The sequence below is a fragment of the Panthera leo genome, chromosome B2 (genome assembly GCF_018350215.1).
Source record: "Panthera leo isolate Ple1 chromosome B2, P.leo_Ple1_pat1.1, whole genome shotgun sequence".
NCBI classification, from domain to species: domain Eukaryota; kingdom Metazoa; phylum Chordata; class Mammalia; order Carnivora; family Felidae; genus Panthera; species Panthera leo.
Window position 1 is genome coordinate 11,747,792 of NC_056683.1, and position 19,693 is coordinate 11,767,484.

A 19,693-nucleotide genomic window follows, 5' to 3' on the forward strand; every position below is an offset into this window, starting at 1 on the left:
GCACAGCTAATGATTTGATAGAGTATGACGTAGTCCTCCCTTATCCCTCAGGGATCTGTTCCAAGACGCTCCCAGGAAGCCTGGAACCTCAGAGAGTGCCAAACTTTGTATATGCTGTGTTTTTTCCTACATGCACATTCTTACGAGTAAGTTTAACTTCTCTATTAGGCATAGTTAGAGGTTAACAAGAATAACTAACAATAAAATAGAACCATCACAACAGTATACTGTACTCTAATAAAAATTATGTAAATATGACCTTTCTCTTTCCCAAAATACCTCACTGTGCTGTACCCATGCTTCTTCTTGTGATGACGTGAGATGATAAAATGCCTACGTGATGAGATGCACTGAGGGAATGACGTAGGCGCTGTGACAGCAGCACACGGCTGCTACTGCCCTCCCGGCCTCAGAAAGAGGATCATGTATCTACTTTAGCACTGTGATCGACTGCAGGTAACTGAAACTGTGGATGAGAGGCGGCTACCGTACAGGGAGGTGGCGGGAGGGGGGTGCCTGGGCGGCTCAGTCAGTTAAGTGTCCAACTTCGGCTCCGGTCATGATCTCGAGGTTTGGGAGTTCAAGCCCCGCGTCAGGCTCTGTGCTGATAGCTCGGAGCCTGGAGCCTGCTTCAGGCTCTGTGTCTCCCACTCTCTCTCTCTCTCTCTGCCCCTCCCCTGCTTGCACTGTGTGTGTGTGTGTGTGTGTGTGTGCGCGCGCGCACGCGCATCTCAAAAATAAACATTTAAAAAATAAAATAAAATTAAAAAGGGGGTGACTTCTGTACATTGCAAAATGATCCCCACAATAAGCTCAATTAACCAGCCCCATACACAGTTACGGATTTTTTTCTTGTGTTAGGAACTTTTAACATCTGCTCTCTTGGCAACTTTCAAATATACAACACGATATTGTTAACTACAGTCACCGTGCTGTAGATTACATCCCCAGGATTTCTTTATCCTCTAACTGGAGGCCCCTACACATTTCCAGAATGATTTGTTTGCTTTAAAAGAGCTCTCTGCTAAGGACACAAGCCCAATCTCCGTGGAATCACGTTTGGAAAACAACGCTCCTTCATCCCTCAGATTGTCTCATCCAAATCGTCTTGTGCTCAGTGGTAAGGGGTCTGGTAAGAAGAACTACTTAGTCTAACCAATTATAGCTGCTTTGAAAATCGCCACCCTCTGGTACAGCGTCAATGGTGATAAGCCCAGAATAACCGCCTGCTTGTCTGTGTTACAGTCTCGGCATCTAGAAGCCACCTCTGCTCAATTAAAATCCTGCCTCGCCCTATCTTTCCACTAGCACACGCACACCTTGCCTCCCACAAGTCTGAGCTCTCCACGTGCTATGGTACTACCTTTTACTCTTCTTTGCATCTCCCTCTGAGTCCTGCCTGCTGCCGTGTACACGGAGAATTCTATAAATACTTTTTGATTGACTAATTAATTGGCTACCACTCACTGCCTTTCCCTTGCCTGCCCACTCGCTGGCATAATCCCAGTTCAGGTGATGAGCCAGATTTTCACAGGAGAAGTTCCCACTTGTTTATTTTAGTTTTTAGTGTACATATATTTTTAAGTTTATTTATTTATTTTTGAGAGAGAGAGATAGAGTGAGTGGGGGGAGGGGTGGGAAGAGAGAAGGAGAGAGAGAATCCCAAGCAGGCTCCGCACTGTCAGCTCGGACCCCGATGTGGGGCTCGAACTCACGAACCGTGAGATCATGACCTGAGCTGAAACCAAGAGTCAGATGCTTAACCGACTGAGCCCCCCCAGGAGCCCCAAGATTTCCACTTCGAAGAAGACATTAGGTTAGCTTAACCCACTTAAAACCACGGTGGCTTCTTCCCGTGACTTACAAGAGCACACCCGCTCTCTGGAATGTGAACCCTGGGTTTTCCACAGCTCCTTTTTTCCTTCGGGGTTTCAAGATTTTTAAAACTCCACACTGTCCAAAGGATTTTGTAAATCGCTCACAGCAAGTTCATAAAACAAGCCAGGGAGAACACTACTGCGGTAACATCTTCATGTTCACAACGGCTGGGTGTTCCAGGGTCCAGACTGCTGGCTGAAGTTCTGCTCTCATGAGGCCAAAGGTGCAGAAATAATTGTGGTGAGCGTTTCTCCTCTAACTCTATAAAGGAGACCCAGACTCCAGGGATTCCAAAGATCATGAGTCTAAGCTTACACAGAAAACAGATTTGAGGTGACAGGAAATGGGAGATTCTCTAACTTTTTCTCGTGGTCAGACTGGGCAGCTGGCTTACGTGTGAGCAAACAGGAGTCACAATGGACTCCTTTCTCTATAAATCCGCCCGAATTAAAGAAAGATTTGTTGAACTACCATCGAACCAGGCCGTCCTAGATGTTAATTTCTCTTTATTGTGACTGTAATAATTACTTCCTTTCCTTTCTCTAGAAGCTACCAATCCCTGGGGGGAAGGAATCGTGTGGTTCCGTATTACTGATGGGGTAAATAGTATGTGCAGCAGAAACAAACCACAGTCTTCATTCCTCCCTCCATTGGCTGCCTCCCTGGATACGCTGGGTTCATTCATTCAGTTAGTCCCCTCTACCTGCCCAGCACAGTGCTCGTGGGTAGAAAATCAAGTGGGATTAAAATACATTTCTGGGCCCAGCTGTCGTGGGAGGGGGCCGGAAGGAGACCCTGCTCTGTCAAGCCAGGGAGTTGTTCTCTCAGAGACACATTCCCATTGTCAAGGTGCCTTTCTATCTTTCGCTTTCCCTCCCGAAGAGCACTGCTGGGGCCAGTTTCACCAAACATCAAAAAAAAAAAAAAAAAAAAGAGAGAAAAAAAAAGAAAAAGCCACCATTTTCTTTTCATTGCAAAGAAGTTTCAAAAGTCTCTGGATTTTGAGACAGTAATATCAGAATAGGAGAGATCAGAGAGTTACGCGAATGAAAGAACACTTTTAAATTTTTCACAAAACTGGAGAAAACCTACCAGAGGAGATCCTGATTAGCCGACAGATTCCTCCAAAGGTCCCAGTGCAGAGAACAAAGGCAAACTCTCTTCAGCTGGACTTTCGAAAGGACCCCCCCCCCACCCCAGCCCTCTATAACTCACAGGGTTCCTAAGACCCAATGGCATTGACAACTCAAACGTGCCCCCTCTCCCCTCCCACCCTTCTACTGCTGCCACTGCCTCAAGGGTCCTTCCCGGCACTGGCGCACCCATTCTCTGCAGCTCAGCGCTCCCACGAGGCCGCCTCGTGTCCTACAAATCAGAGGTAACCTCGCTTTACCGTTCGCCATTTACTTCCTGTCATCTCCACCAAATCCGAAGTTGGACACAGAAGGGTAAAATAATCAACCACACGTAGAAAGGACCTCCCCATTCCATCTTCCCTCCCCACTCCGGTGGTATCACTTCTCAGGAGCATCCCTGATCCGTCCCGTGATACAAATATTTCTGGTTGGAATCTCTGAAGATAAGAGGTGAGGGCTCATAACTTGATATGGTAGAAAAAGCATCTTGGTATCGGGGAACCTTCATTTGAGATCCAGTCCCTTAACTGGCAGCTTACATCCCTCTGGGCAGATGATTTAATCCATCTGGGTCTCAATTTATTCACTTCTAATACAGGAGTTCATTCCTGTTTCTTCATTCGCTGACTGAAGAAAATTATATGCAAATGTGTTTTGAGATGTGTTCTGTGCTGCTGCTGGGGCTACACGGCTGGATGAGACACAGACTGTCCTCAGGGGCCATGATTCCCCTCAGGAATGGACAGTTTGGCCGTTGGGGGCAGGCCAGCCCTCCAGGACACCGGGCTGCAAGGAAGAGCCCAGTGGGAACTAAGGCCATGGGGGAAGTCTAAGTATATCTTGAAGGCTGGCTCTGTGCCCTGTGGTAGTGACGGGTAAGGACAGAGTCATAAAATCATAGAGTCTGAATGCTGAGTGGACCAGGAATGAAATAATTCCCCTATCAGGAAGTGTGAACTCTCTTAGCTAAATGAGACCCTTCACTGAAAAGAAGCTCCCCCCTAACTCACTTCATGACCCATTTCTAAGCTCCTATGCTTTCCTATTTCCCCGCACTGCCCTTTTGCTCTTGCTTAGGCCGTGGAAGGGGTGTAGGTCAAGAAGGTGTTTCCAGGAGTTCCCCAAGGGCCACATCCTGGCGAGAAGTCATGGAGACTCCACTGGCTAATCTATCACAGCCTGGGAAGGGCTTCCATGGACCTTTTGTCGCTCCATAAAAAAAAGTATTGCTCTCCTTACGTGCAGAATTTACAAAGAACTCTTACAACTCAATAATAAGACAAAGATTCCAACTTAAAAATGGCCAAAATAGAGCGCCTGAGTGGCTCAGGAGGTTGAGCATCTGACTCCTGATTTCAGCTCAGGTCATGATCTCACAATTTGTGAGATCAAGCCCTGGATTGGGCTCTGCACTGACAGCGTGAGCCTGCTTGGGATTCTCTTTTTCCTTCTCTCTGCCCCTCCCCCCACTCCCGTGCATGTGCTCTCGTGCGCTCTCTCTCTCAAAATAAATATTAAACATTTTTAAAAATGACCAAAATATTTGAACATTTTTCCAAAGAAAATAGGCAACTAGCCAGCAGTATAGCACATAGACTCAACATCAATAGCCATCAGGGAAATGCAAGTCAAAACCACAATGAGATCCCACTTTGCAGCCACTAGGATGGCCAGGGCCAAGAAGACAGATGATTACAAGTGCCAGCGAGGACATGGAGAAATCAGAACCTTCCTACACTTCCGGTAGGAATGTGAAATGCTGCAGCTGCTATGGAAACCACCTGGAACTTTCTTAAAAAGCCAAGTATATATCTGCCATATGACCCAGCCATACCATTTGCATTATCTACTCAAGACCAATTAAAACACATGTCTACACACAGGAACACTTGTACACAAATGTTCATGGCATCATCACTCATAATAACCAAAACATGACGGGGAGCAGCTGATGACCAGATAAACAAATGAGGCATATCCATACAACGGAATATTATCCGGCAATAGAAAAGGGAAGAAGCACTGATACGTTCTGCAACATGGATGAACCTCAAAAAAATTGTATTTATTTTTTAAAGTTTATTTATTTTGAAAGAGAGGGAGAGGGAAAGAGAGAGGGCAGGAGGGTGCCTGAGTGGGGGAGGGGAAAAGAGAGAGAGAGGAAGAGACAGCACGGGGCTCGATCTCAGGAACCATGAGATCATGACCTGAGCTGAAATTATGAGTCAGACGCTTAACTGACGGAGCCACCCAGGCGCCCCCCCCCCCACCCCGCCCAAAATACGATGTTAAGTGAAAGAGCCAGGCACAGATCAGGTATTATACAATTCAATTTCTAGGAATATCCAGAAAAAGCAAATTTCTAGAGACAGAAGGTCGATCAGTGGTTGCCTAGGGCTGAGGCTAGGAATGCGAAGGGACTACAAATAGGAATAAAGTTTCTATTTGAAGTGAGGGAAATGATTTAAGACAGGATCATGGTGGTAGGGGCCCAATACTGGAAATATGATAATAGTCATTGAATTGTGCACTTAAAATGGGTGAATTTTATGGCATGCAAAACTGTACCTCAATAAATGTTGTTTTCAAAAACAAACAAGTACAACTGATCCTCGAGCCCACAGGGTTTAGGGGCACCAACATCCCCCATGCAATTAAAAATCCACATATAACTTTTAACTCCCCCGAAACTTAACTACTAATGGCCAACCGTTGACCAGAAGCCTTACCGATAACACAGTCAATTGATGCATATTTTGTATGCTGTATTTATATACTGTATTCTTATAATAAAGTAAGCTGGGGAAAAGAAAACGTTAAGAAATCATGAAGAGAAACTATGGTTGCAGCAGTGTATTTGCTGTATTTATTGAAAAACTCTGCACTCCGTGGCCCTGCGTGGTTCAAACCTGTGCTGCTTAATGCCAAGCCTCAAGCTCCCCTTTATAACCGTACAGTCAAAAACCAGTTAAGTCAGAGTTAACTTTGCTGCTCTCACCTCCCAGCAAAGACACAGGTGGTAATTAACCTTAACCAGAGACTTCCCTGAGCGGCCACAGCCTCGCTCCCGCTCCCGGAACCAGCTGGAGGGGACAGAGCGGAGCGGTGGTGTTTCACAGCAGAAATCGCTGGGCAGAAGTGGGGCCTCCAAAATGCAGATTCCTGCCCTCCCCCCACCCCCCCATCTCAGCAATACTAATTTAGTGGTTCTGGGTGTTCCTGGCAATCTGCATTTCTCAGAAGCGCACCTCAGAGTAAAAGGACCCACGCTTTGGGAAATCTGATCATAGAAGCAGAAAGGTAAGTAGAGTAGATGTATCCCTGAGCCTATGCCCAGCATGTGCCAAGACATGGAGACACTGCAGCTAGAAAATATTCCTCGGGCATTCATTCACCACGTGCCAGAAGCTATCTAAGAGCTCACGGGAAAATGAGGGATTGATGAGTAGCTGGCAGGAGCGGCGGACAAAGCTGAGGGGGGACGTGGGAATTTACTACAAGGCGGCAGCGGGTTGGAGAAGGTCTGAGAACGTAGGAGAATGAAGGAGGTCTGAGCGGGGACCATGGGGCTTGAGTGGGGCTGGGAGGGAAAGAGAGAAGGCAGAGTGTCTCAGATGCCTTGTCTCAGGGTCAGGCGGTGCAGGTGCGGACAGACAGAGGGAATGGAGGTGTCCAAGGGGAGGAGTTCAGTGTGAGACACTGAGTTCGAAGGGCCACCGAGATGACCGCTGGTGGCTGCAGGGAAGGGAAGCCCAGGGGACTTTCGAAGGTGGAATCCCAAGTATTACCTACCTAATAATAACTGCCTCGGGATTCTTGGGAAGCTCAGAGGACATGACGAGGGGAGCTTCGTGAACTAGAGAGTGATGGCCAACTGTCACTATTATAATTTATCTCTGAACGCTCCCCAGCACTCATCACTGTGATCTGCACACAGTGAGCGCTCATTACGGCACATGTCACCAGGTCTCTGATCCCCTAAACGTGATGACCTGGACATCTCACACACCACACTTCGAAGGCTCTGCCATACACAGCCCATAAAAACTTGACTAAAACTATTTCGCGTCGCTAAACCCCGACATTTCAGTGTGAAGAATGCCGTGTCTTGGGGCGCCTGGGTGGCTCGGTCCGTTAAGCGTCTGACTCTCAGTTTCAGCTCGGGTTTCATGGCTTCGAGCCCCACATCGGGCTCTGCGCTGGCAGCACGGAGCCTGCTTGGGGTTCTCTCTCTCTCTCCCTGTCTCTCTGCCCCTCACACACTCACACTGTCTCTGTCTCTCTAAAAATTAATTAATTAAAAAAAAAAGAATGCCATGTCTTCCTGGAATAATGAAGACAACAAGGTTTGCTGAAATTCCTTCTGATCTCAGAATTTACTGGCATGCAGTGTAGGCTTTATATGCGGTTGAATAGCAGCTTCAGCAACTCTCTTTAAGAGAAAAACCAAGGATCAGTTCAGATCAAGAACTAAGCCGGTTTTGAGTATGACGTTTGTTAACAAATGTGAGGGCGATCCTTCGATTTAGAAGAGCCAGGTGATGCGTGTGGCCCCAGCCCCCTTCTCCTTCTTCACATTATCTCCAGCCCCCTGGGTCTACTTTCATACTTGACTTCTATTTATTACGTGTAACAAAACTGGAGTTTTCAAATAGAGCTCTGGACCACCAAAAGACTACAGGCTCTTCTTTTTTGTTGTTGTTGTTCTTTGGAACTGAAAGCCCAAAGTAAAGGGGACACAGAGAAAGTGGACAACACACAAGGAAGAGAATGGGGGAGGGTACAGGTAGAGGGGGAATGGGGAAAGGGACACTGGAAGGTGTCAAAATTAGGAGGGAGCTACCAGTGCTGTTCAAGAGGGAATTGGCCCAGGGCGCCTGGGAGCTTCAGTGGGTTGAGCGTAGAACTTTGGCTCAGGTCATGATCTCATGATTCATGGGTTCAAGCCCCACGTCGGGCTCTGTGCTGACGGCTCAGAGCCTGGAGCCTGCTTCGGATTCTGTGTCTGCCTCTCTCTCTGCCCCTCCCCCTTGTGCTCTCTCTCTGTCTCAAAAATAAATAAAAGTTAAAAATAATTAAAAAAAAGAAGAGGGAATTGGCCCATGACAGCCTATCTCTAAACTGTGTTCAAGACATAAAAAGCAACTCCCTGACTGAAAGGTAAACAATAGCAGGCCAATTCAAGGAAGCAATCAAAACTTGAAAAGGGGATTTATTTGGGAATGTGTTTCTGGTTTGTTTGTTTGTTCTTCTCTCTTCTCTCCAGGGTTGATCCAAGATTGAAGCTATGCAGGGGGTTCAGGCAACAAAATCTCTGAGAGAATCCTCCTCTGTTTGGCCAGAAGACCCGGAAAGGAGGTCCTGCAGATGGAAAAATGTGATGCAAAGTCCAGCGGTCTGTGTGTGTGTGTGTGTGTGTGTGTGTGTGGCTAGTCACAGAACTGCATCCTAGAGAAGCAAGCAGCAGCATAAGCCACTAAAAACTTCTCAGACACGGGGCGCCTGGGTGGCTCAGTGGGTTAAGTGTCCGACTTTGGCTCAGGTCATGATCTCGCAGTTTGGGTTCAAGCCCCATGTCAGGCTCTGTGCCGACAGCTCAGAGCCTGGACCTTCTTCAGATTCTGCATCGTCTTCTCTATCTGCCCCTCCCCCACTCATGCTCTGTCTCTGTCTCTCAAAAATGAATAAATGTTAGAAAAAAAAATGAAAAAAAAAAAAGCTTCTCTGATGTCACTGCCAGAGGAGAATCCCGGAGAAGCCAGAGCTGGAAAGGGGGATCCCCTCTTCTGTGCATGAATGAGTACAAGCCCTAGTCTTGCCCCATAGTGTGCATGTGGGGGACAGATCCACAGGCTTTGAGATCTGTGCCGCAATAGAAGCCAGTGCTCAAGTCCCAGACTAAGCCCTAAATAGTGCTTCCTGGGGGTCCAGAGCAGCACAGTAGAAGTTTTAAAAACTGCCCTGATGTTGGGACCATTATAAGGGAGAACTGGGCTGGCTGCCTGGGAAAACAACAGCAGTAAAAATGAGCATTTCAAAAGGACCCAGAGTCTCACAACACAATCCTCAAAATGTCTAGAATTCAATCCAAACATGTGACATGCAAGGGACTGGGGAACTGTGACCAATTCTTGAGAGAAAAGACAATCCACAAAGGCCAACCCCAAAATGACACCGATGTGGGAATGACCAGATTTCTAGGAACGATGTCAACTATGCTCCAGGAGATAGAGGTAAACACTCTTTTTAGAAAAAAAAAATTTTTTTTAACATGTATTTATTACTGAGGGACAGAGAGACACTGAGCGTGAGCAGGGGAGGGGTAGAGAAAGAGGGAGACACAGAATCTAAAGCAGGCTCCAGGTTCTGAGCTGTCCGCACAGAGCCCGACGTGGGGCTCGAACCCACAAACTGCAAGATCATGACCCGAGCCGAAGTCAGTCACTCAACCGAGCCACCCAGGCGCCCCAAAGGTAAACACTCTTAAAATGAATGGAAAGGCAGAAGTTCTCAAAGTTCTCAGAAGAGGCACAGAACTTATAAAAAAGAGGGGCGCCCGGTGGCTCAGTCAGTTAAGCATCTGACTTCAGCTCAGGTCATGATCTCATGGTTCGTGGGTTCGAGCCCCATGATGGACTCTGTGCTAACAGCTCAGAGCCTGGAGCTACTTGGGATTCTGTGCCTCCCTCTCTCTCTGCCCCTCCCCTACTCGTAGTCTGCCTCTCACTCTCAAAAATAAATGAACATTGAAAAAAAAATTTTTTTAAAGAACCCATTAAAAAAACGAGTATTTTAGAGCTGAAAAATACAATAGCAAAAAATGACTGGGTGAGCCAAATAGCAGGATGGAGACTGCAAAAAGAGGTGACTGTGCACTTGTTGGTATATATATTATCCAATCTGAATGACGGAGAGAAAAAGAATTGAATGCAAAAATGAACACAGCCTAAGAGGCCTGTGAGACAGTATTAGGAGGTGTAATATTAGGGTCCTCAGCATCCCAGGAGAGGACAGAGTGATTGAGGTAGAAAATATACCTGAAGAAATGATGGCCAAAAATTTCCCAAACTTGATGAAAGCTTATGTTTACAGATCCAAACAGTGGTATCTATCTGGTTATTGTACACAGACGTACACACACACATGATGACCCACAGTGAGTGCCTCCCAAGGGGAGATCCAGAAAGAAGAACAAAGTGAAGATACAACTGTTTAAAAAGAAATAAAACCTGGAACGCCTGGGTGGCTCAGTCAGTTAAGTGGCCAACTTCTGCTCAGGTCATGATCTCCCGGTTCGTGGGTTTGAGCCCTGCTTCGGGCTCTGTGCTAACAGCCCAGAGCCTGGAGTCTGCTTCGGATTCTGTGTCTCCCTCCCTCTCTGCCCTTCCCCTGTTCGGGCTCTGTCTCTGTCTCTCAAAAATAAATAGATGTTAAAAAAAACTTTAAAAAGAAATAAAACCTGATGGGCTATCATTCCCTTTTGAGAGGCGTCAAGGTCTTTAGCCCTTAAATGTCTTCCCTAAATCTAACAAAACCAGGAGTCACTAGAACTCTGTCAATCAACAAACTGGTTCCTTTCCCAGCACTAAAGTTGCAGAAAGGGTTTGTCATATGACTGACCCCTGATTTTTGGTCCAAAGCCAGAGGAAGGACAAGCTACAGAGGGATTTCCAAATTTTCACTTGTAAATATCCAGAATGCATTCTGTAAACCCTCCTGCCCATTTTTAGATTGACACGTAAAAAATTTCACCAAAATGTGAATGGTTGTAAAGAACATCACCTTTAGCATTCTGTTCATATTGACCCATAAAGGGGCTCCTGGGTGGCTCAGTCAGCTCAGGTCACTATCTCCCAGTTTGCGAGTTTGGGCCCCGAGTCGGACTCTGTGCTGACAGCTCAGAGCTTGGAGCCTGATTCAGATTCTGTGTCTCCCTTGCTCTCTGCCCCTCCCCCACTCATGCTCTGTCAATCTCTCACAAATAAACATTAAAAAATTTTTTAAAATATTGACCCATAAAAGTAAAACTATTTTTCACTCACTGAAATACATCCATGAAAGTCATCATCATTCATTTCCAAAGAATATATGAGCAGGCTGCTTTTTGATGGTCACAAATTTTGCATAATTACACTCTCTCCTCCAACTCGTGTCTCCATTCCTCTGGCCCTTTAGAAATTTATCCTCATTTTATTTATTTTATGCTTGAATGTCTTTTATTCATTATTCTATTATCCTTTTCTGCATCAAAAATATATTTATAAACTTAAATTTAAACTCAATGGCAGGGCGCCTGGGTGGCTCAGTCGGTTAAGCCTCTGACTCTTGGTCATGATCTCACGGTTCATGAGATTGAGCCCCACGTCAGGCTCTGCGCTGACAGCACGGAGCCTGCTTGGGATTCTCTCTCTCCCACTCTCTCTGCCCCTCCCCAGATTGCTCTCTCTCTCTCTCTCACTCTCTCTCAATAAATAAATAAACATAAAAAAATTTAAAAAAATTAACTCAATGGCAAAAAAAATACTTTTCCGATTGTTACCATCACAACTGTGAATGCAACTTATCAAAACAACACAAATATTACAAATGTTAACAAATTAGTCCTACATGTACACAAAAGTAATTCTTACTGGAAAACCCTCTCTCTTGTGTACTTTCAGTTTTCAATTATTTTTAATGCGTATGTGGATGAGTATATTTATTACTAGTACGAGTCAAGGTTGAACATCAGTTTCTCAATTTTTGTTCTTATCAAAGTAAATGTTGGGAAACTATGTTCACATAAATGAGGAGATGGGAACGGATGACATCTTGTGACAGAAATGTCACTCCAGTGTTTGAACTCCAGAGTACAAAACATCACATGGTGAAGAAATATCAAAATTATGTGAATCATCGGTGTAAGGAAAACTGAGAAGACTGACTAGTGAGTGCCCTAACTACTCATCCAACTGGCTTGTGTCAGTCACTCACTGTCTTTGACTAGGGCCATTTTACAACTCTGCGGACACAGCAGTTAACTTGCAGAAAACTGATCGGAAAGCAAGTAATTATCATCTGCAGGCATGTAAACAGATCGTACCCTGCGGAAGTCCAATGGACTTTCCTCTCCCTCTGTGGAAGCAGCCGATTTCACGTCAATTTAGCAAATTCACTTCAACCTTCTTATCAATGGTCTTTTTTGAACTGACTGTAGACCTTACTGGCTTTCTCATTTTTCATATGTTTAGAAATGTTTGTCTCTTCATTTGTACAAGAGTCCTGACTTCATCCCCTTCAAAATGTGTCCTTTAATATCAATTTACAAATTGATCAGATTGATGTGTGTGTGTGTGTGTGTGTGTGTGTGTGTGTGTGTGTGTTAACAGAGATTTGGAAAACACATGTTGGCGATGTCCGGACACTGGAATCATTCATTTTCTTACCCCTAAACTTGATATTCTGAAATGTCCTCCTTTCCCGCCCTTCCTTATCTCATAGATTTCTACATCCTTGATCAACAGTTTAGTAAAAATGGGTGAGAAACAGCCCTTTTTGATAAAATGAACTAGGAAGATGGATTAGAGATGATCTTATGTAAAAAGAGAGAAAGGTGCTTATGGAAAAGAAGGTAGGAGAGAGAGAGAATCTGCATCTCTAGGAAACACCTGCTCTCAAGAAGACAAGTCTTCGGAAAAAGGACACCCGGAAGAGGAAGATTTGGAAACAGACTTTCTCAAAACACCTGTGTGCATGTACCTGGGGGAAGTCTTCGAACACGGTTAACGTACACGGTGTGAAGACTGTTGGCCTAAAGTAAGAAGCACAAGAATGAGTCCCACCCCTAATTCCGTCCTACCTAGACTCATCTGCATCAGCGAACCTCTTTTTCAAAGTTTCCAGGGACTGAAGAACTTTCATTAGATAATTGTTCACCTTCCACTCAGAAGAGACGCTGAGGGAAGAGGCATCCTGGGAAGGGAGAGGCTGTTCGGAAGCAGGACGGAAAAAGGGGGCTGGAGGGCTGTCCGCAGATTGCACCACGAGAGCACTGAGAAATGAAGAAGCAGAAATGGAAATGAAGGAGGAATCAAAACTGGAACTTTTAAGAATCCTGGCTAAATACGGGTGAACCTGCATTGTGCCCCGAAAGTCTCCAGCCACAGCTTCCAACATGCTGGAAGATGATAGCCAGGAGAAGCTGTCTGTGTGGGGTCTACCGAATGCAAGGAACCAATTAGATGGGACTCTTCTATCAACCTACTTACTAGGGCAGACACAGGGGAGCCCTGCCACTGGACGGAGGTGAGCACCAGTCCCAGACAGTGTTCAGTACAGGAAAAAAAACGCCCTCCTATCTTCCCAACCCCTTACCGACACACTCTGGGCTTCTAAACTGAGAATGCATAAAATGGACAGCCTCGCTTACATATCAGACCATAATCAGACTGAAATGGGCATTCGCCCCTTGGAAGCCTAGTTCACCTGGTTCTGGAAGATTCAACTGGCTAGTTTTCTTAGTGTGGTCCATTTTGACTGCCGTTTTTTGCCATCGAGTATAGTAATCAATTTATCTTGTAAAAATCTAGTGATTCTTGGGGAGCCTGAATGGCTGAGTCAGTTAAGTGTCCAACTTCAGCTCAGGTCATAATCTCACAGTTCGTGGGTTCAAGCCCTGCATCGGGCTCTGTGCTGACAGCTCAGAGCCTGGAGCCTGCTTCAGATTCTGTGTTCCCCTCTCTCTCTGTCCCTCCCCTGCTCAACTTTGTCTCTCTCTCTCTCTTTCAAAAATAAATAAACATTTAAAAAATTAAAAAAAAAATCCAGTGATTTTTCTCTGGATAAAACTAAATGGGAACAAAGTCAGAACTAATGACGACTATGACCTAAGAAGATCATTTGAAATCTACGTTCACAGCCTAGGTCACCTCCTGTTCATTGTATCTTCCTTCACTGATACCCCTCTTCGCAGCCCCAGCGATCTTCACTGTTCCAGGCATACAATAGTCATTCAACATGGAGGAAGGAAGAAATAATCAACGGATCCCAGAGTCTCTCTGGATTTCCATGTGGACTGATACAAAGTAATGACGGTTATTTTCTCATTATCCTGTGTACGTATCGAGTATTAAGTATAGACGTAAGACAACCAATGTCACCTATGTACTACAAGGTTTATCTCTGGTGTCTCTAGCACCCAGCTTCTCCAGGGACCACCTCCCTCTTCAATATTGCCATGAAGACCACCTCACATCTATTTTCAGTGCCCACAACCTTCCTCTTCTTTTTTTTTGTCTCTCCCTATCAAAACTAGAATCAATTTTAGATCAGACTTTTATACTTTAGAATGGCCTTTAAATTCTAGAAGTTGGGGACTAACAGGAGCTTCAAAGGTTACCTAATTCATCCTGTCATCAGGTGTGAATTTTTAACTTGGTGCTTCTCTGCCTTCTCCACTTGGCTAAGTAGTCAATGAGAAGCCAGGACCATTATATGTCTAATTAATGAGACAGGTCAGGTGAATTCTTCTTCTTCTTCTTCTAAATCCATAATAAACAAAAGTTCTCCCTCTGGTTTTACAACCCTTGTTATGTCCCTTCCTATAGAGGGCTGTATCCTGAAAAGGAAACAGTCCCATTACATAACTTCTCAAAGAAGGTATGTTTTCCCTAAGTGGGAAATGGGTCTACTTAAGAAAAACAAAACAATGTAAAATTCCTATGGATGTAAAAGCTCATGTAAAAAGACAAATATTGTATGATTTCACTTACATGAGGCATCGAGAATAGGCAAATTCATAGAGACAGAAAGTGGAACAGTGGAAGCCAGGGGCGGGGGAGGGAGGAATGGGGGGGTTATCGTCTGATGGGGACAGAGTTTCAGTCTGAGGTGATTAAAAGGTTCTGGAGACAGATGATGGTGCTGGTCGCACAACTTTGTGAATGTAATTAATGCTGCTGAGCTGTATACTTAAAAATGATTAAATGGTAAATTTTATGTTATGTGTATTTTACCATTAATTAAAAACAACAACAACAACAACAACAACTTAGAAAATCCCTTATAATGGCCTACTCTGACCTTACGGTGCTTCCTCTCTTCCTAAGTACAAGTAGAAACACCCAGGATGAAATTCAAAAGCTCACAGCCTGAGTCAGGGCAGGCCTAGAAAGTGCCCAAGGCTAACACCCCAGCTTGCCGACTGGTTTGTTGCTACCAGAAAAAACAAACTAAGTCATGTCAGAAATCCTGGACTGCCCAGCGGGACACACATACAAGGAAAATGCTAGTCAAGTTTAGAAACCACTCAGGTACCTTGCTGAAAGCCACGTCCCTTTGGCTTAATGAGGTTGTCCTCTGTCCGGTCCTAAACCCAGGTGATAAAAGAGAATGAAGATGCTCGTAAGTGGTGGGGAAATTCAGCTGTCCAGTTTTAGTTCGTGCTTTTGCACACTTCTTGGGACAAGAGGTAACAGATATTGCCATCAGAATCTAAATGGAATGAGAAGACAGGACCTCAGTTCTATTCACTTGGTTGGAGGCAATGAAGAAGCTAGGGATGCACAAGTCAGAAGAGCCAACTTTTTCTTTTATCTTCTTGTCATTAAAATATACGATACAGTCACACCACAGAGGAAGAGAACTCTGGCATATGTGTGCCAAGACACTCGCAAGAAAGTCTTCAAAGGAGCACACTTCATAACAGCAAAACGTGGGGGCCAACCCAAATGCCCGCCAGTAAGAAAATGGATGACCACACTGTGGCTTGTTTGCTAAGAAGTACTATGCAGCTGCTGCAACAATAGAGATAATTCTTAAAAATTTAATGTTGAGGGTTTTTTTTTAAGTGAGAAGGTTATATACACATTTCAAAAGAGTTCCAAATTTTTTTTAAAGTTTATTTTTGGAAGAGAGCATGCACGACACGTGCATGAGCAGGGGAGGGGCAGAGAGCTAGGGAGAGACAGAGAGAGAGAGACAGAGAGAGACAGAGAGAAAGAAAGAGAGAATCCCAAGCAGCCCCACGTGGGGCTCGATCCCACCAACCGTGAGCTCATGACCTGAGAGTCAGATGCTTAACCGACTGAGCTACCCAGGTGCCCCTGCACCCTTTTTATAGATCAAAAAACAAGCAAACCTAAATAACACACGGTTTAGGACTACATACCTATGTCATAACAGTTTTACAATAAAACCAGGAATTAAGATAAAATTCAGGGTCTGGAGGGACACGGAATGGCACACAAGAGCACAAAGATGCAACAGTACAGGTAACAACATAGTGGTTTTTTTTTTTTCTAGTTTCTGTTTATTCTCTTTAATGGCTTTACTGAGGTCTAACACATATGAGACAATTCACCCAATGGAAGTGTATGATTCAATGATATGTGCAATCATCAACACAGTCAATTTTAGAACATTTTCATCGGCTCAAAGAAAAACCCTACAGCCTTTAACAATCACCTCCTTACCCTCCTTCCCCAGCTCTAATCTATTTCCTGTCTCTATAGATTCCCCTATTCTGGACATTTTCATAGGACCAGAGTCAAACAATATGTGGTCTTTTGTGACTTGCTTCTTTAGCTCAGAATAATGTTTTCAAGGCTTCTACATGTTTTAGCATGGATCAGTACCTCATTTCTTTTTATGGCCAAATACTACCCCATTATGTGGATATGCCACATTTTATTTATCCATTCATCAGTCGATGGACATTTAGGTTATTTCCATGATACTCCATCACCAACGAATAAGAGTTTCAGTTCCTCCACATCCTTATCAACACTTAATCATCTGATCTTTTTATTCTAGCCGTCCTAGTGGATATGAAATGGTATGTCAGTGTGATTTTGATTTGCACTTCTCTGATGAATAATGATGTTGAGTATCTTTCCATTACTTATTGGCCATCTACACATCTTCTTTGGAGAAATGTCTATTCAGACCCTTTGACAATTTTTATATTGAGTTATTTATCTTTTTTATTATTGAGTTGGGAGAGCTCTTTATATATTTTGGACACGAGTCCCTTATCAGATACATAATTTTAAGACATCTTCTCCCACTTTGTAGGTTATCTTTTTACAATTATCTGGTTCTTAAGCCGTAGTTTTTAGTGCTGTGATGGGGTCACAGGTGGCCATTTGAACATAATGGCTATAGTTTACACATACTTAGCATATTATTTTTATGTGTAAAATATTACATAATTAACAAATTAAAAACAGCACTTCATGTATAAAGATGTCTGTTAGGAAATATTCAAGGCAAAACAAAACACTATAATGCCCAAATAAGTTAATGCTATTCTTGAAGGTATTTAACAACTCGTGGGCATGACTTAGGCACTCGGACAATCTGGCTCACTAATCCTTGCAAAGGCTCTTCTCCAAACTATCACATGGCAGGTGGATGTAGCAAATTCCTGCCAACAGGACAAGCCTGCCCTACCCCCCTCCTGATTCTGTGTCTCCCCCTCCTCTTCCAAGCTAAGAATTATTTCTACATTTTTAGATACCTGAAAAAAACAAGACTATTTCGTGACTGGTGAAAATTATGAACTTCAGATTTCGGTATCCATAAATAAAGTGAAACACAGCCTCACCATCCCTTTATGTATTGTCTATAGTTGCTTTTAAGCTGCAACAGCAGAGTTGAGTAGCTGCTAAAGAGACCACATGGCCAGCAAAACTACATATTTACTATCTAGCCCTTGGTTCAAACATTTTGCCAAACCTTACACCAGATCAACAAATTAAGTCACTTCTCAATGGACACAAGGAGCACCAATACCCTACTTCCTACCAGCTGTGGCCACGTCAATAGTCACCTTCCCGATTTCTCCATTTCTTTCTCTCTTTAATAAATATGACACCTTGATTCTAATTTTATTAAGGACTTTTAGATATGGGAATGCATGGAACAGTCTTTCCTTGCAAAATACGCGCTTTCTTCAAGAAATCATGATCCAGCCACTCAAGCTATTAATTACTTTAACAAACTTTTATTGCTTGCTCATTATATATGCTGTAAGTGAAATACAGTTTTGGGGCTGAAAGAACTATCAAAACTCCCACCCTTGCCCTCAAGAGGCTTACAGTCTAATTAGACTCTAGTAACTACCACAACAATTTCCCCAAAGATCACTCCACTCTTGTAATCTTACATTAAGTGAGCTTAGATTATTTTACCAAGAATTCTAAGGCATGCTCCCGAAATTAAAAGAAATCTATATAAGCAGTAAGGAAATAGTACCTGCAAACAATTCTGGTAAACTATAGTGCCCGAGGCCCATAGACTTCTGCACTCCCAAAAGTATAGAACCAAAGGTTCTTTTTTTTTTTTTTTTTTTTTGCTAAATGTTCAATCTCCCGCTTTGGCCCTTTGGACCCAATTCTAGTTCCACATCCCAAATGCAGTCACCCCTATTTCCTCATTTTAAAGAATGCCTCAATTCAAATGCTGCTGAAACTTGCAGCCTATTGTGATGCCCGCCACCACTCTCATGAGAATAAAGGAAAGGCCATCTGCAGACGCAATTATTAGCAGCCCGAAAAGTGATGCTAACGCAGCTACTCGCACCGACTAGTCCTCTACCCAAAAGCAGTCGGGGACGCAGCTGTGTGAGATGCCCTGTTCCACAGAGCTCTCCCTCAATGCCTCAGTTGCCTCTGCATTTTTTAAAAGTGACTCATTGCCTCAAGTCAGGTTCTGCGGGGAAGCCAGGTCTGTTTCTTTCCAGCACTTTCCAATGGAGGTGCCGCGGTCAGATCCAGCCCAATCACAGCCCCCTCCCGCCCCCCGTCTCCGCACGCACCGCCGAGGGGCCCGCAGCCTAGCGGGCCAGAACCCCCCGAAGTTAAGACGGGCCCGGGGCGGCAGCGCAGGAAGGCTAGGCCCCGGCCGGCTCCCGCGCGCACCCCGCCCTCCCGCGTCCGCCCGGGGCGCCCGCGGCGCGGACGGGATGGGGGCAGGGCGCCGCGGCTCGGCCCCAGATGGGGCGCCCTGCCCCCGCCCCGCCCGCGTCCCCGCCCCGGGCCCCGGCCCCCCGGCCCCGCAGGCGCCCGCGCCGCCTTTCTCAGTCGCGCGCCGCCGCCGCCGCCGCCGCGTCCCGGCACCCTCCCCGCCCCACCCCACCCGCTCGGCGCGCAACTTCCGCGGGGGCGCCCCCCGCACCTGCCCCGGCCCCTCCCCGCCCGCCGCTCCCGCTTACCTGCTGGGAGCCCCGAGGTCTGGTCCCCGGCGGCGCAAATCCGAGTCCGGCCGCTCGCACCCTCCTCCCGCGCCCTCCTCCCCCCCGAAGCGGAGCCGGTGTCAGTCACGCTGCTCCCGGGGAGAGTCGCCGGCGGCTTCCGGGAGCTCCAAATACAGCCGAGCCGAGGGGGAGAGAGAGGGAGGGAGGGCAGAGCCCCGCGGGTGGGGAGTGGAAATAAAGGGGAGCAGAGCGGAGAGGGGGCTGGAGGAAGGGAGGGGCAGATGGGCCGTGGGAGACGGGAGAGGGACGTGGGGAGGGCAGGGGAAGGGAGAGAGAGCCTGCCAAGCGCCCGGCTTTGAAAGCAATGAATTCACCGCGTCAGGCAGCCGTGCAAAGAAGTCTGGAAAGATCCGGGAGACTCCTGGCCCAAAGAGCCACGGATAGGTTTGCTCTTCAAAGACTTTGCGGAGAAATGACGGGGCCTTGGGAGGCAAGAGACAGGCCT

The 19,693-nt window shown here is 45.6% G+C and overlaps 1 protein-coding gene across 1 annotated transcript in view; it reads right to left on the reverse strand.

Moving 5' to 3' along the window:
* CAP2 (cyclase associated actin cytoskeleton regulatory protein 2) overlaps nt 1-19,311 on the reverse strand; it is a 157,722-nt gene extending 138,411 nt beyond the window's left edge. Inside the window, exon 1 of the mRNA XM_042937835.1 lies at nt 19,207-19,311. The gene's annotated coding sequence lies outside the window, so the exon portion shown is untranslated. The remainder of the gene's footprint in view (nt 1-19,206) is intronic.
* Nucleotides 19,312-19,693: the final 382 nt, after the last annotated feature.